Genomic DNA, 6,270 nt, shown 5'->3' on the forward strand with positions numbered 1-6,270 from the left:
ACAAAGACCAGATGATAAACAAACAATAGATTAATTAACGGGCCAACGAGTTTACCCAATTATGTTTGGAAAAAAAGCAACCTGTAAACTCTAATAATCTGGTGCTACAAAAACGTAACCAACAAAATCAAGTCCAACCACTAGTAGTAATAGAGAATTATATTTCACTTAAATGCCAGCGTCAGTCTCTGCAAAAGAAGCTTATAAAAAAAACAAAAAAGTGATAGAATGGAGAAAACCAAGAAACACAAACACCCACATCTGCAAACATTAAAAACAACAGCACGGAAGAGGCACGCTGGACAAACAAAGGAAAGCAGGAACACAGTGAAAGGTGTAAACTGGGTGTAAAAGGTGACAAGAAAGCGAGATAACCAGGGAGCGTGCCTCGGATGCCTCGGAAAATAATGAGTCAAAACGGCAAGCAAAACAAACAAGACAAGGAAAAAAACGCGAACAAAAGTGAAAACAGGAGGCAAAATAGTGGAAAACTATTTGATACAGGTAGTATCATCTTCTTGATTTTGATTTTTCTCCATTCTATCACTTTTCTGTATTTTTATAAGCTTCATTTGCAGAGACTGACGCTGGCATTTAAGTGAAATATAAATCTCTATTACTACTAGTGGTTGGTAGGGATGCACATTACAGAATAAATAGGTATTCTAGAATATCCTAGAATACTTTATTTCGAAATTAGAATTCCAAATCTAGAATTTTAAATCTTTTCATATTTATAGGAAAAAATAATTTTACCCACATAAGTCAGATTATAAACTGTTTTATAGCAGCCTTGTTCGATCATGAGCTGTAAAATGATCAAAAATTGTACTATTGGGTAGTTTTTGCGCCACGAACATATAGCTGGCTATGAAAAGAGTAAAGACGTTGCACAAAAATATTTTTTTTCAAAATTATTAGGTTTTAAAAATTGTAAATATAGTGTATGAGATGACGAGTGATGACGCCATTAAACAGAATGCCGAATCCCGTAATTAGATTCGAATACAAAAGGATTGGAAAATCATGGATTCGAAATTCTGTACTGTGCATCCCTAGTGGTTGGACTTGATTTTTGTTGGTTACGTTTTCGTTTAGAGATTATTACTGTACTTTATTATACAAGAATCGTTTAACTATGTGAACATCAGATCAGGGTCAGATTTCCAGAATTTATTACAAGTAAACTCTGATTATAATAAAAACATGTGTAAAACTAATTGGAAAGATAGGCCTACATTATAAAACAAGAATGTAGTAACAGGTATGTGTATTGTTAAGTGGGAATCCCCCTAAAAAACATTTTATCACAAACAGGTTTTGTGGGTAAAAATAACATTTGTTTCACATATTTTTTATTCTAACTTCATTCTAAATGGTATTTATTTTTTTCAGTACAACACAAGTTACTAAATCAAACAAAAATTTGAAAAAAAAAACTTTTTATGAGGTTTGCTAAACTTTTTTTGTGAGAATGCGATTCACATTATGATTGCAGTTATTTGCTAAATATATTAGTACCTTGCTGCTGATATATTTTAATTTTAAATTTTACGAACAATTCATACCTTTTTTTTTCTTGCTTCTTTACCCCAAAATTGCCTTATTGATAGGGGTAAAAAAATGTTTTAATATGTAAAAAAGGGTAAAAATAAACTGTTTTTTTTCTGTTTTTGTTTGTTTACCTCAACTAATATTAACTTTGTGATAAAACTGTATAATATTTTAATTTAAAAAATGATTTAATTTGTTTAAAGGTAATCAAGTATCAAAAACAGATATTTTACAGCTTTGCCTATATTTTCTGATGATTGTTCCTCTAGACAAAAAAAAGGTTTAATTTATTTATTACTTGAAGAGAAAATCGAAAGATTATGTTTCCTGGTGAAACACATGATTATGTCACTCAAAATTTGGGTGTTCCTTCCCCGATATATTACGTCATTAAAAGCTTAAAGCTGTTAGTTAAGGGTAAGGAAATTTTACGAGCTGCCGTTTTTTGATCTGTATTTCATGGGTTGCATAAAAGCGTTTAAACGACACATGGAAAACTCTGCATGAAAAAACTTGGTTTTAAAGAAATCAGAATTCATTACACTTTTAAATAAAAATAAAATTTAAGAAAACAAGATTGTAGTGGCACTTTATACAAAAACTTGAAAAGGAGTGGCAACCCCTTTGGTGATTTACAGACTATCGGCAGGGCGTTACCGTGGTCATAAACTTAAACTCCTTCATATACCTAATTCAACTCGTTCGTAACAATCTAACCGCTAACCAACGTGTTAAACTAGGACAAAGCGTCTGATCATGCGTCCACCTCATGTCATGTTTAACAGGCGCGTGTAACGTCGAGGGTACTTATGCGTCTTTTTAAGTCTCAATGTGATACACAAATAACTGCGTTAGCTGATAAATATAATGTTTGTTTAATAAAGAGGAAAATTTGGGGATGTGTTGAGCCCCAGTATCAAAAAGGACGCTCGGCTGAAATCTGGGCCGAGCGCCGAGCCTTGTGCTATTGCTATAATGTTGCAGGTGAGAGCGAAAAATATTAAAAATGATAAAGTAAAGCCACTAAGAGATAACAAGAATAGTCAGCCTGGCTTTCTCTTTTATTATTTTGCGTTCGCTGTGAATTTGCTATCTCGCAAGTAACAAATCGCAACGTCAGCGAATTTGCCCGTATCGACAGCCAGTGTCAAATTACGCGAGTGTCGAGCGCCCGATGTTTCTTTATCTGATTTCAAATAAAAAGCCAAAAACTCTTAAACTTTTTTATAATGAAATAATATAAACAGCTACAACCATGGAGGCTATTCTGTTGTCATGACAGACCCTGTTTCTGCAAACACGCACCCAGACAGAAAGTGCTAAAACACTTGTTGCATTTAATATTAGATTCTTTCACTAGGAATTGAAATTTTTTTTATTGAATTGTTACGTCACTTGTCCTTTTATGACATAACTATTAATTATAAAGTTTAATAATATAACAATCAGAAGGAATGTGCCCACTGCCCAACCAATCACGAGATTGAAACCTCGTGTGTGAGGTTACAGGAAATAACGGAAAACGCATGCAGTACCATACATTCTACACCTAACAAGCGAAGCAATCGTTGTTCACAACAATTGCTTCCTTGTTAGGTGTGGAATGTATGCTACCGTATGCGTCTTCCTTTATTTCCTACGCCTTTATTTCCTATAGAAGGCACATTCCTCCCGATTGTTATATTATGAAACGTCCTAATTTACAGTTATGTTGTTATAGGACAAGTCATTATGTTGGCATATGTCCAGCATATACGAACGCAAGACGGGAGCATCTAAACTTGACCGAGCTGTCAAGGAAAGATCTCCCATCCAAAAGCCCTAATCGCCTACCTCCGGGAAAGCGCCAGGCTCCTTAAACTGGGAAGGTCCATGCAGTAGCACCCCGGGTGTTGGGGTAATGGGTCAATTATGGCCTAAATCCTAGGGCCCATAGCGTGCCACGCTGCGGTACTTCACCCACATAGAATAGAATATAGGACAAGTGGCGTAACAATTAAATAAAACATGTTCTAATTCCTAGCGAAAGAAAGTAATATTGAATGTAACGCGTGTTTTAGCACTGTCTGTCTGAGTGCGTGCTTGCGGAAATAGGGTCTGTCATGACACCAAAACAGCCCAATGGTTGCAGCAGTTTATTTATTTCATTATAAAAAAGTTTAGGGAGTTATTGGCGTTTTATTTAAAATCAGATACAGGAACATTGCGCGCTCGTGTAATTTGACACGGGCTGTAATTCGATACGGGCAAATTCGCTGACAGTGCGATTCGTTACTTGCGAGAAAGCAAATTCCCAACGAACGAAAAATAATTACAGAGAAAGCTACGCTGACTATTCTCGTTATTAGAAGCTTTCCTTTTTTTCCAATATTTTTCGCTCTCGCGTGCAACGTTATAGGTTATAGCAATAGCATGAGGCTTGGCGCTCGGCCCAGATTTCAGCCGAGCGCTAAGCGTCAAAAAAGGAGACGCTTGGGCACGAGCTTTTGAGTTCGGGCTCGGCACATCCCTATAAGCGACTGATGTCTATAACCTAACTAATGCTCTCCACTTGATGAATATATACAGATGTATTGACGATAACACAAATCATAAACGATAGCCAGATTCCAACAATAGCCAAACTAGAGCCAAATCAGCCAGATAAAGCCAAAGTGAGAGAGAGATTTAAAAACAGTTATGTTATGTTCAGTTGCTAACAAATAAAACAATACATATATATATTAAAACGCTGGATAACACAATACATTAAACAGAATCAGACCCAACTTTCAATAATAACATGGTTAACTAAATACATCATCTCCCCATCACAAACACCAAAATACCATCACAGTACACTGTGGAAAGGAAAACAACATAAACCAGCCCTGGACACTCAGGTCGGCAATCGTCAATTGCCGACGCAATTGGACAGACTGTCGGTAATTTATTGCCGACAATGAAGGAAGAGGCAGAGAAAAATGTGTATCCAGGAATTCGTAACATGACCTTTCTCATTGCCGCACGTAAAATAAATGTAATTTGTGGTAATAAGCCTAAATATGTTCCAGAAGTGGCACTGCTGTATATTTAGGATATTTTCCTCAGCCGAACAGCATGTTTATTGTTTATTACGAATTAGTAGGGATTCACACATGAATTCATTGCATCATAATAGCGATTGTTTGACCTAGCAATTGATTACGACATAATTTATAATAGCAATTCACACGTTGATTTTTGCGTCATAAAAGCGATTATCCCTTGAATATTTAGCCTGCAGCTGCTTGAAAACAAGTTGGATATTTATCCTTTTACGTATACGATCAAGTAAACTTAGTAAAGGATTGATATGTTTGCAATAAATATTAAATACTTGGACCGGGGCTATGAAGCAGACGATGTTGGTATTGTTCGCGAATTTGGTGTAAAAAATAGGAATGTGTTGAAGTTGTAAAAGATTCGCCGAGCGCCGAGATTCAACGAAAAGCTTGGCCCAAGCTTATGACGTCACTAAGGAGAAAGTCGTATGAGAATACGTTCCTGTTAAGACGAAAGGCGTCGCTAATCAAAATCATTTAGAAAACGTGGTTTCCGGTGAAAGAGGAGACGTAATGCAGCACTTCTTATTAATTCAATATAAAAAAGTTTAAGAATTTATGTTTTTTTATTAAAAATCAGGCTAATCAGATACGAAACATTGGGCGCTCGTGTTTTTCGATAGCGGCTGTAATTCGACACCGGCTGTAATCGAGACGGGCAAATTCGCTAACGTTGCAATTCGTGACGTCATGCCCGGCCCTGTGGTTTTTTAATCTATGCCGACGTATTTTAAAAACCGTCGACAACTGGTTGCTGACCTACTTTTAAATGACTGTCCAGGGCTTATAAACATACCTAATTGTAGGAGTTAACAACAATGTTATCAGCTAAACACATAAAAACTAAATCTTACAATAGTTGCACTAAAATGTCAATGCTAAGAGAAGCATGCAAGAGCCTGTACTGAAAGGCAGACTAGAGAGACAGCTATGCACACATTAATACGACACTTTGCAACTATTAGTTTAACATTTTCTTGGGAAAACCACTGTCAGAATAATCCTAGATCCGCCCATAGGCGCCTAACATGGTCAGACAGGTTAGGCAAATGCCTAACCTGGAATTTGGCACATTGCCTATTAATTGCTTCATAATAAGATATTCAAACGCAAACGATTAACGTATTTCATAAAGTTAAACCATTATGCGTCCACAATTGAAGCTCTAGTTCTGGCCAAATTTACGTAACTTTTAATGCCAGTTAAACATACACTCACCAACGTAACTGTTACATCACAAGCTGTATTGTGATGTCATCCATTATCGCAAGGTAAGAAATATCAACTTGCGGCGATACACTACGTCACAAACGGCATTGTGATGCAATCCATTATCGTAACCTACGTATTGCCTAATCCCAAACTAGGATGTTACATTACCTCACAATCGCCATTGTGATAGAAACAAAGATCGTAGGATATTGCGTGTGCCTGCGCCTGCAAGTTTGCGATCTTTTAATACTTTACAACCGCTACTACTGTGTGTATACGTTCAACGTGCTGCGTAACGAGTAATACGAAAGTTAAACCCTAACCAATGCATAATGTGCGAGTGTGCTAATTACCTTATTAGCTTACGTATGATGTAATAAGTAGTTGACGTTGGTAATCCTTTAGCTGGTGGCCACCTGAA

The sequence above is a fragment of the Ciona intestinalis genome, unplaced genomic scaffold (genome assembly GCF_000224145.3).
Source record: "Ciona intestinalis unplaced genomic scaffold, KH HT000067.1, whole genome shotgun sequence".
In the NCBI taxonomy this organism is placed as follows: Eukaryota; Metazoa; Chordata; class Ascidiacea; order Phlebobranchia; family Cionidae; genus Ciona; species Ciona intestinalis.